Genomic DNA, 12,517 nt, shown 5'->3' on the forward strand with positions numbered 1-12,517 from the left:
AAACCAAGTTGATTAACGAGTTATGAAAAACATGTTTTGTTCCATTGAAGTCAAGGAGGCTTTAAACCGCTTTGAAGTAGTCGAACTTTCTTTACAAATGTAATTTAATTTTCTTCTTCATAAGCTCCACAGCCTGTGTCAGGCCAAGACTATCTCTCCAATTTTTCTCCGCCTGACCCCATTTGGCACACTAGCCTTAGATCGGTTAACTCCAATTAACCTTAAATCTTGCTCGACATCATCTATCCATCTAGTGGGTAGTCTTCCTTTTCGTCTTACTTCCTTAATTTTCGAAAAGGTTATCTTTTTGGTTGGAAATGCATCGTCATATATAAACAGATGGCCCAGCCATCTGATGCGAGACGCCTTTACGATTCTCACAATATCAGTTTCATCATATTTCCAATATTTTCCATATATTTGATGCTTATGAAGAATTCTCGACATGCCATTTTGTTGTACTGGTCCAAAGATCTTAAGACTTTTCTTTCAAAAGTTAAAATCAGGTATTTCTGTGCTCTGTTAAGTATCCAACATTCACTTCTGTAAATGGCAACAGGCCTTATTAAAGCTTTATATAAATTTGATTTAGTTTTTACATTTATTAGTTTGTATTTAAGTTGTTTTTTAAGGCTGTAGTAACATCTATTAGCCGTAAGTATTCAATTTTTATTTCAAGTTTTATATTATTGCAACTTATGATCAATGCAACTTATGATTGCAATGCAACTTATCATTGCAACTTATGATTAGATATTTAAATCGTTTTATGGTTTCAAAGGTATAACTATTTATCTTCAAAGGGGACAAATCAACAGTTTTATTAGATGCAACCATAAATTTTGTTTTGTCTTCATTAATGATAAGGCCCATCTTTCTTGCTGCATTTTCACGTGAGACAAAAGCCTCGACCTCAGCTTGTTTTGATCGCTCAATGATATCAGTGTCATCGGCGAAAGCCAGCAATTGAATGGTTCTGTGCAAGAGGGTTCCACTTGTGTTTATTCCAGTCTCTTATGGCTTTTTATAAAGCTATATTAAACAGCAGGCAAGATAGTGAGTCTCCCTGTCTTAATCCTTTCTCTGTATAAAAAGGTTCTGAAAGATATGTTGAAATTTTTATTCTACATATAACTTTTTTAAGAGTCATCCTTGTAAGACTTATCAGTTTCTTCGGAGTATTAAATTTCATAGGTCAACGAACAGGTGGTAGGTGTCAATGTTATATTCTTTAGTTCTTTCCAAGATTTGTGTAATAGAGTGCAATTGATCAGTTGTTTTTCCCTTCTGTAATCCACATTGGTAATTCCCAACAACATTAGAAGTATATGTAAGCAATCATTTATACAAAATAATGGAGAAGATTTTATATGCTGAACTCGGTAAGGTAATTTCTCTGTAATTAAAACATTCTAGCTTGTCTCCTTTTTTATAAATAGGACAAAGAGGTCTTACCACTCAGTGGGCATTTGTTCCTGTGTTTATATGCAACAAATTAGATAATGGATTGCTTTATTTAAATTCGTTTCATTGATATTTAAAAGCTTTGCCTTGATGCCATCCGCTCCAGCTGATTTATTATTATTTAACCTTTTTAATTGCCAGTTCAACATATACAATTGGTAGATTATGCTCCATAACCTCATTAAGAACTCATAGTAGGTACTGCTTGTCCAAGCAAGAGAGACTGGGTTTGGCACGCTGCCAAGAAAATGGAACAAGCCAGGGGGGAGAAAGGAAGGTCTGGAGGGACGGAAAAATACACTTGGCTTGGAATTTCCTTCAGTGATCTCAGAGTGTTCTTAGCTTCTCCCTTTTGCGCTTGCTTAATTTTAGTTCTTTCCATCTCAAGATCGTTGTATCAGTCACAATTAATTATTGTATGATACTTTTTTGTTTGATATTTTTTCTCATGGATTCCAAAGCATCATCGAATTCAAAAGGCAAACACTTTCGAAGCTTGACCAAAGGAATTTTGCACAATGTTGTTACATTTTGTGATAATGAAGCAGATAAGGGTTCTGTATGCATCCCATTATCACATGCTACTAAACGAGCTTCTGCTATCGCCGGTGTATCACAGAGCACCATCAGAAGAATTCGTAAAGAAGGCAACCGAAATGATCCCCCCAGTTTTCCTTCACCTAAGAAGCGTTACTGGGCTAATCTTTGGAATATGGTAACAGGTAGTTTGGCAACATTTTGGAGGCGATAAAGGTTACTACCTAGGACTTTGGGAATAATGTGAGTACTCAGTTCCGATTACTCATTATTTTGCGTGAGGGAAATGAGAGATCATGAGATATGTCATGTAACATTAATGGACAAATCACTGTTCTTTAATCTGAAAAGGGGGTAAATTTGTAAAAATATCTGCTGTACAGCATTAGTTTCATTCTATGTTCTGTGAAACAGTGTTGTTTAATATTTGGATCCCATGGCCCTATATAAAGTAAATGCGAAATTTTTATTGCGTTTATGTGTAACTGAAAAGAATTGCTTAATTGCGGATAATTATGAATGTCCAACATATGGGTATGAAATGAGATTGTGTGAAAGGAAGGATATTACAGATAAGTTTGAATGGCGGTGCAAGAAATCTGGTGAAAATGGACATTTTGTGATCCGCCATGCACTCAAGATTCTGTAGAAGATTAGGTAAGTTAGTATTTTTAATTATTTGAGGATATTTTTATGCATTGTTCTAAATGTAAGGAGTAAATAAATTAATATGGTATTATTGGAAAATTGTTATTAGCAGTGATTTAGTTTAAAGTAATTAGGATTGTAAGCTAATTTTTATTAATTTAATGTATGTGCTTATTTATATTTTAAGTAGTGTTTTTTAATTTAATTCCATTTTAATTTAATGATCGTGATTTTGAGAGTTATATGTTTGTAGTATTTTGGAATACGTTTGAGTAGAAGTAAATGTGCATGGAAAGAATTTAAGTATTTGACACTAAGTATTTGGAACCATTTTTAGTGTTTTGTTATAAATTCATTGGTGACGTTTATAATAGATAATTTAGAGGTAAAAGTTTTTGAATATTTTATTTATATTATACGTGGAAATGTTCATCCTTGGAAAGGGTATATACTTTTTCGCGATCAGGTAATTTCATATATGTCCTTTTTACCGAATTTAAAGATTTACAAAATTTTCATACATTTTCTTGAAATTTTTCTAATTTATGAGAAAAAAAGCAGTGTACATGGATATAGTGAAGAGTGTGCGCAATGCCATTTTTGTGCAATTCTGGGATTTTTTTTAAGTAAAAATAAGTCGACGTGTACATGGTTTAATTATATTTCAATTAAATGATAGTTATTTTGTGAATTATATGTTTGTAGCAATTTGGTATACATTTCAGTGGAAGTAAACGTGCATGGAAATAATTTAAATATTTGACACTAAGTATTTGTAACCATTTTTAGTGTTTTGTTATAAATTCATTGGTGACGTTTATAATAGATAATTTAGAGGTAAAAGTTTTTGGATATTTTATTTATATTATACGTGGAAATGTTCATCCTTGGGAAGGGTATATACTTTTTCGCGATCAGGTAATTTCATATATGTGCTTTTTACCGAGTTTAAAGATTCACAAAATTTTTCTGCATTTTCGTCCAAATTTTTGTAATTTATGAGAAAATAGCAGTGTAGATGGAAAAAGTCAAGAGTGTGCGCAATGCCATTTTTGTGAAATTCTGGGATGTTTTTTTAAGTAAAAATAAGTTGACGTGTACATGGTTACTGTGTATGTGTGATTCTGAAAAATGCGGCAAGGAGTTTGCGATTCTGCACTTTTTCCCAATTCTGCACTTTTTCCCAATTTTGCAGTTAATATTTGTCATGATTAAGCAGTTTTGTTCCATAAAATTTCTAGCATAAGTGTAATTCGGCTAGCAGATTGTTGGAAAAACTGTTGAGTAAATAAAAAGAAAAGAAACATGTCTACTTCGTGAAGACAAAATGGCGGCGAAAAAAAAATAGAGGGTTGCTGTGGCAGAGTTGGTCGCCAAATTTTCACCAAAAAATTGCCAAGTTACCATAATCCAAAGATTAACCGCATACTGTAAAGAAAACGATAGAAAATATGGCTTTAGATGAATTTGATCTTGATTTAATAAGGATAACTGTCCACGAGTTTTATGTGACAGAGAAAAAGTTACCAACAGCTCCAAAATTACTGATAAAATTAAAGGGAAAAATAAATTTTCCAAGAGAGAAAGAAACCCTACGAAAGATACTTCATGAAATTGGATTCCGTTGGAAAAATTGTAAAACTAAAAGAAAAGTCATCATGGAACGAAATGATATATTACTTTTGCAAACGAGATATTTGAGAAATATTCACAGATTCAGAAAAGAGAAAAGGCCTCTTATTTTCGTAGATGAAATTTGGGTCGATAGTAATTTGACGGTTGGAAAATGTTGGCAGTCGAAGGAAGTATTCGGAGCTGTGGAGATGGGAGCAGCATCAAGGCGAATCATCGTTTTATGCACAGGTGGGGAAATGGGATTTATTCCAAACACAAACTTAATTTATAAAGCTAATTGTAGCACAGGAGATTACCACGGGCAAATGAATTCGAATATATTTGAGAAATGGGCAACAGAAAAATTGATTCCGAATTTACCAAAGGATTCCATTGTTGTGATAGATAACGCTCCCTACCATTCAGTGCAACTGAACAAGCCCCCAAATTCATCTCATAATAAGCAGAGTATAATGGATTGGCTTACTTCAAACAATATTGTGTGCTCGCCAAATATGGGAAAGATTGAACTGTTGAACATTGTTAAAGAACATTTGCCACCGAAAAAAACATATAAATTTGATGTCATGTTAGAAGAACATGGATTCACAGCATTGAGACTGCCACCATATCACTGTGACATAAATGCTATAGAGTATGTTTGGGCAGATATCAAACATTTTATTCGTGCACAAAACATAACGGCAGATATAAACATGGAAAAACTCTTAAAGCTTACTGAACACGCTATAGAAAATGTTACAATTGAAAAATGGAAGAATTATTGTGCACACGTAGAAAGCTTGGAAAATGCTTGCTGGGAAAAAGATGGTATACTTGAAGAAATGTGCAACTCTTTAGTTATTTCCTTGGACGATGCTGACGATTCAGAATGTTTTTCGGATTCGACAGAGAACGAAGGTTAAATTTCCAACTGAAATACTTTTATTATTGTTTTTGCATAATTGTTTAATGAAACCCAAAATAAGGAATTCTTTAATTTTGTACTATTTTAAAGACTTCAATGCAAATGATTAATTTTTAATGTAAATAATTAGTGCAATTAATTTTTCAGACATGTTTACAGCAATTATTTTAGCTTACAATCGTTAAAATAAATTCTAAAAGTTTATTATAGGTGTGTTTTTTATTCTGTGTGTGTGTGTATGTTATTCTCGTGATAATTTAAAACTGATTTTTGTTCAGTAATTTTCCATTTTATTCATCTCCCCTTTATACATTGTTTGTTTTTATTTATTCTTGTCTGCATTTAAGCAAGAGACTCTTTGTATTGCACAACAGAACTCATCCGCAGCTACCCATCTTCCCTATTTTCACTCCGAGAAACAAATCGGAGCAATCGGTAAATCACGTGACCAGTATCTTTCGGCTGGCAAAGCAGTAGCATGTTATAACGTAATTTAATAGTCTCATAAAATGGATTTCTTTTTCTGATATGTTTTCGCCCTCTTGGAGTGCAAACTTTATACATAAATGCAACAAAATTATCAAAAGGGCAAGCAAAGCTGCACCCTAAGTGTCTTTTTTGAATCTAAAGTTGTGGCTTTTATTTTGAAATTAGTAGTTTGATTTGTTCTCTGTTAATTTCTAGTGTATTTTTACATTTTATTTAAATTTTTTTTTTTTTTAAATTTTAATCTTGCATTCCGTGGGAAAAAGTGCTTAATTTTTTAACATTGATTTTTTTCGTGTGGATATTTTTAATATTATCTCTTTAACGGATTGCCTCTGCATTCAATTAGTAAGTTTCAAGGTCATGTTCTGTGTTATTTTATTAGTTCTTTTGTATCACTACATTAATTTCAATTTTAAATTTAGTAAAAGGTGTCTAATCAATTTCTTTTGCTTTATTTGACATTAGACATCTTTTGCTTTATTAGACATTAGATGTCAAAGTGTGCACTTTGGCAGCTGAGGGTGATCATCGAAACTCTGTAAAACCACCGAAACTTGTCCTGTGAAAACTTGCAAATATAATGCTGATTTTTGTTGTTTGACTTCTAAATTAATATTTGTTTGACATGTTATTTTACCTTAATTATAGATCTGTTAGTTTATTACTTTAAAGTTTTTCCTGTTTAGAGGTATTTTTAGTCACAGCAATGGCCTGTTAGCTAGCATAAAATAGAATGTGTAATATTAAACAGTACGTGAATAGATATGCCAACTGTCAAGCTTCCTTCAAACTTAGATTTGCAGAAACTGCAAAAGAAGTATATCTGCAAACTTAATAAAAATTGGCAGTTTTTTGAAAAATAATTCGGAAAAATTATAAAGCAGATTTTACAAAGGAAACAGATACATAAAAAGGAAGAATAGATGAAATTTCTTTTAACTCATGTACAATTTTTTTTTTCCTGAAAAGTATCTTAGAAACATTCATAATCTTGTTTAATTTCAGAATCAAGGTATTAAATATTGCTAAAATGTTAAGTAAACACAGTTTTAAACATAAGAGAATATCTAAAGTAATGTGATTTTATATTACAGATGCTTTAATGTCATAACACACAGTCCTAAATTTGGCAAATAATGAAATAATTTTTTTTCTTTTCTGTTTTTGTTAAATCAAATTTAAAAATTAAGCTTTCAGACTTAACGATGTGCAATAGAAGAATTTATATTCAAAAAAGAGAATTTATTTTAGTGGAACAAAAAAGACAAATGGATGGTAACCAAAATGTCTGCTAAAAATATGCGCTTAAGATTTGGTGAAAAGTTGCCAAACTGACCAAAACTTTTGTACCTTTATAAAAATTTGTAAAAAAATAAATGTACACATAAGGATTGTAAAACTAGAACAGATTTCATAGAAGTTACACAAAATTTGTAAATGTCGGTGAATGCAATTTATTATTTCAAACAGAATTTCAAATACAAATATGAATTATAAGTAGAGAAGCACTTGAAATAACAAAAATCTTATAGAAAAATAAAATGGAAATAAAATTGAACTCTATTGGAACATGCTGGACAAAGCGGTCTAATTTCTTGTCAAACACACAAAGTTTTTTCAACCTTTTTTTTTTTTTTTTTAAATTGAAAAATGGACAAAGAGCATAAAACAGCAAATTAAACAGTATACAGTACAAAGTCCGAAATCCAAACTCGTCAGGACTTTCGCAATTCTGGATTTGGGGTTTTTCCAGATATTAGATCATCAGTTTAAATCTAGTAAAATGGCATTTAGAAATTATAAAATTAAAAACATGAAATTGTGATTTATGAAATAATGAAGTATTTATGATCTAAAGGGTATCAAAATTTACAGAAAAAAAAGCTTTCTATTTATTTGTTTACCTTATTGAACATTTCTTTCAATGTAAGTTGTTTAAGCTGCTTTGTTTTTTTATGCTAATACTTTCTCATTAATTCTGTAGACAGACATAATCTCTTGTTTAGTTACACTGTTGAAGTCCTTTAACTGCTGTTTCGAGAATTCCGACTGACTTGTTAATTGAAATTTTCTCGTTTTCAGTAACTTCTCTGTCACTTTCTTTACTGTCAGCAGTGGTGGAAGCATTGTCATCACAATGAAAAACTTCTTTTGTATCATCTTCATTTATTACTGCTTCTCCACGTTTCTATACAAAATCCGTTATTTGGAAAATTTCACCTTTGTTTTGTGATATCAGAAAACCTTTAAAATTCACGGCTATCATCATCAAATTTAGCTATCCTTCGCTATGCATATTTGGCTATGCATCATGAGCTTGGCGACTAACGACAAGTTATTCCCTTGGTCTTGCTTCTATCGCGTACTGAGACAATTAAGCCTGAATTGTATTTGTTTATTATACTCATGTTTATTTCTTGCACATGCTTAAGGCTTATCAGAGTTCTGAATAAATAAATTCCCACATATACTTATTGAGGACCTGCGCTGGATAACTTACCGCCTGATGCAGTGTCTGTGGGTCCTAAATTCGGCAACTCGATGCGGCCATATGAGCCCTGGCACTGGTTCTGGGTTTATGTAAATAACAAATCAGTTATTAATTCAGATAGCCCTAAATGTAATCTTTGGGTCTATGAGTATCATCAACAAAGTCTATTTATAGCATATGGAAAGAAATTTTTGGTAAATGTTTCCTTGTCAACAATTTTTAGTGCATTTAACTTAAATCTGTAATCATTGCCAAGAGTAATGTCAACATAAAAGGTTACTGTACTCCTTTATTATTCAATTACTAACATAAAAAAATTGTTTAGGCATCGCTACATGTTACTCAAGTTTTTTATGTTTTGATAAACATGTGGTGATGAAAGGAAAGTATAATAAATAATGATTCGCGAGGTTGGCATCAGATCAACAATGTTTGTATGTGGAATGATCAACGATGTATGTACTATGTTTAAGATGTGTGCCAAGTAGATATGCAGCAATGGAGCCAAATTACTGATCGTACAAATTTATGCTAAAATGATTTTTTTTTCAATAACAAGGTATTTTATTTTAGTGTCAAAGTGAAATTAAGAATGGGTACTCTCCAGAGTGTTTTATTATGCGCAGAGGGGGGTGGGAATCAAATGTGCATGCATAAAGCCTACGAGAAAAACTTTGTTGGTGGTTTGAGGTCCGGATTTTAGATCATTCTGGATAATGGACGTTGGAATTTCGGACTTTTGTACTGTATTAAGAAGATGAATTTGATGTGAGGAAACATAAATATGTGTAACTCTTAAAAAGAAATAAAATTTGAATTTTCTTTTAACAGTCAGTCTAACAGTCCATCTAGCAATTATATTTGAACTAAGCCTTAGTTCTGTTAATGTTTAATGTGTGCTAGTTAATGTTAATTAATGCTGTATGCTAATATAACTAATTTATCCAATGATTTTTAATGTATTTTTATTTGGAGCTTAGATTAATTTTTTGTGTAAAAAATGTTTAGTTAAATTTTTATCCAACATTATCTTTTTGTAATTAGTTAAATGTAATGTTTGTTTAGTTTGTTTGAAAAACGTTTGTTAAACCTTTTCATTTAATTTTACTTTTGAAATTATCCAAAGTAACACATCTGGTAGTTTGATTGAGACTTCTTTTAATAATAAGCACAAATGCATTTTATCTGTTCCAGAACTCACTCATGTTATGCAATCTTCATATCCTGCGCATGAAGTAATTTTTGTTGCTTATGATTGTTAGATTTTCAGAACTGCGAAATCTCTAGTAAAATTAGGACTACCAATTTTCTGTCACATCTCCGGTCTTCTGGTAAATCATTAAATCTGCTTTAAAAATTATTCATCCCCAAATGCTGAAAGGAAAACAATTGCTGTAAGACTTTTTAATGCCCCTCAAAAAAAAAAAAAAAAAAAAAAAAAAAAAAAAAAAAAACCAAGGCTAAGCGGCAACATCTTTATCTCTGACAGTTTCAGTAACACAAATTCCATCCTCTCCTCAGAGATTTGCATCTTAATTGTTTTTTTTTTTTAATCTTATTTGGTTTGTACAATTTTCTTACGGTAAAAATATATATATATATATATATGAAGACATAGCATTTAAGGATAAATATGTGCACTAAATTTTGCTTTAAATTATTAAATGAAAGTTAGCTTCAAATCATTGTAGTTTGCTTTTTAAATCAATGAATGGTAAGTCAGTAAACTCCAGTTTATCCACATTATTATATACATGATAATTTATTTCCATTGTTACTAAAAGTATTTGGTAAAAAGCTAGGGTTTTTGTACTTTGTCCAGTCTCAGTAAAGGACACTGATAATCATTTTGATAAATAGTAACCCTTTGATAATAGTTTGTTGAGTTTCTTGTAGATTAATAGTTGCATTTAACCATCTATAAACTTCCCCCTATTTTTGTTATATGAACATAATTGCTTGGTCTTTTTTCATGTCGGTTCCATAAAATATTTATGGGCATAACAGCAATTAATAAAATGTGATATGTTGATAATATGTATATTCAGATTTAACAAAAAAGTGACAAATTGAAAAAATGAATATTGTGCATAGCCAAGCATACTTCAGAAATACCAGTGAAGATTTTAGAATTAAGCTAAACAAGTGCAAACAGAGCAAGCACAATCTGCACAGACTTTAAGAGTTATAAGCAGTGATTTTAGACTTGGATACTAAGGTTATTTGCTAGATTGCTTTTGTTAGCATTTTCTGCTGCAACTAAATTTATGCCTTAGTGGGCTAGTCTTGAGCTGTGGGTAGCAAAAAGAAAATGGGAACTGGCAACTGTTGAAAGAAGTTGAAGGTAACTTTCCTATGAAAATATTATGAAAGCTGTCCAAAACGCCAGAGTTTTGAATGTATGAAAGAACACAAATTCTGTAACCCACTGTACAGGTCACATTGCTAAATGAACAGAGTTCATTAAGTAAAATATTACTAGATAAATGCAGGTAAACTTTGTGAGAATATTTGTGTAATTTATGTTTAAAGAAACAGGAACCTCAATAAAAAAGTCTTGGCAAATGTAATCATTGAGCCACAAGAAATTTTTTATTTCAAAATAAAGAACATTCAGCATATTTGCTCAAAAAAAAAATAAATAAAAAAATAAAAATAAAAGGAAAGATGAGCTGATAAAAGGTCTGTCCTTTGTGAGAAAGGATGGTTGGCAAATCTACACAAAACATTACTGATAAGTAAAAGCTTTTCTTTCTCAATGTAGGGTTTTATCTACTATAATAATAATTTAAAAAAAGTACATATTACCCAGAATATTGGAGAATTCTAAGTTATAATTTAACCTAAAAAGCATAACGTAAAATTTATAATACTGCATTAAATATTAAGTTTTTATATTTTGCTTCTAATCATGTTATAACTAAGTTAGTGTGATTCCAAGTGCTGGACAGGCATACATCACTTTTAGCTGCTAAATAAATGAAATCAATACTTTGTTAGCCTAGAGTAGTCTTTCTTGGCATCTAACACCTTTCTGCTATCACTCTTTTGGTGACTAGTTCCCTTGTCAAGAAGAATGAGATATTGGTTATCAACTGCATGTTGGACTTTGTGATCAGCAGATTATTTTGGGGTTAAAGTGTGATCAGCAGGGTTGCCATGCTACCTGGAAAATTGGAAAAGTCTGGGAATTCGAAAATGGACCCCAAAAAGTCAGTTAATTTAAGTATTTTATTCAAAATCTAGCAAAATCGGGGAATTTCATACGGCATTCCCCCAAAAAGCGAGTTTTGCGTCAATGTTGGAAGGATCACTTTCGTGGAATTAATGTGTCGTGTGAGCATCATTTGGGCAGCTGGTGTAGAGCCAGTTTTCACAGCTCCAATCAAATAGTCTTTAAAGAAGGCAAAGCAAGTTCCCCGCAACTTTGGTTTCCAGTAACCTAGAGATTGAGAGACTCACATGTGCATGTACAGTGCACGTTGAACTAAAGAAAATACCTTCCCATTCTCGTTTAAAACGAAATCGGTTTAACACATCGGATTGTTTAGTATAGGATACACACAGGATTTGGCGACATGATGATGAGCGGTAAATGGGCCATTTTGGTGTTGGCAACAATTTTCAAAATCATGCCAAAGCTATACTGTGTACTAGGATTTTACCGTGAAATCTTTTCTTTTTAATAAATGCTTGTCACTTTGCAATAAAATAAAAAAAATAGTAATTAGTAATAATAATTAATAGTAAAGAGACATTGTCTTGCAACTTAGCGATACCATGTCTGTTGACTTCTTTTTGATGCCTGAGAACAAACATGCTGATGTTGCATTTCAACGAACTTGGGGATAATGATCCACCATTATACTTTATTCTCGATAGAGAAAGATTCCATGAATTGCTCCTACAGTGGAATGCCTTAAAAGCAACATCTTCTATAGTCTGAAAGGCTGCTTGAGATGATAATTTTTTTATTGTTCTCTGTTAACCAATTTGTTGATTGTTTATAATTATCTTATTGCATCCAGTTTCCATTATATGGGATAATCCACTATAAAATTTCCATGTTTTTTCTTCAAAGTGAGTTGTAGACTTCCAGAGGTTGTGCCTTTTTGATTAGTGTTCACTCGTATCACATCCATGTGTCTAACTTTTTTACTTTGCCAATGGTATGAAGGATTAACAGTGATCTGGAGTATGTTAGATTTGTTTCTGGTAAACCAAGCACTATATTGTGAATCATCTTTCATGAAACTCTTCAGTTCTCTGTTTCTGATATCAATTTGTGACTGAGAGGCTTATTTTCAAGTACTGTATTGCCAGTATGAAGTTTCGTGTATCATTGG

The 12,517-nt window shown here is 31.6% G+C and overlaps 1 protein-coding gene across 2 annotated transcripts in view; it reads left to right on the forward strand.

The window, feature by feature from the left end:
• HUWE1 (HECT, UBA and WWE domain containing E3 ubiquitin protein ligase 1) overlaps window positions 1-12,517 on the forward strand; it is a 595,188-nt gene that overhangs the window by 33,726 nt on the left and 548,945 nt on the right. The window lies entirely within an intron of this gene.

This window comes from Stegodyphus dumicola, chromosome X1, assembly GCF_044657685.1.
Source record: "Stegodyphus dumicola isolate Sdum_Otavi_A_Nest chromosome X1, ASM4465768v1".
NCBI lineage: Eukaryota > Metazoa > Arthropoda > Arachnida > Araneae > Eresidae > Stegodyphus > Stegodyphus dumicola.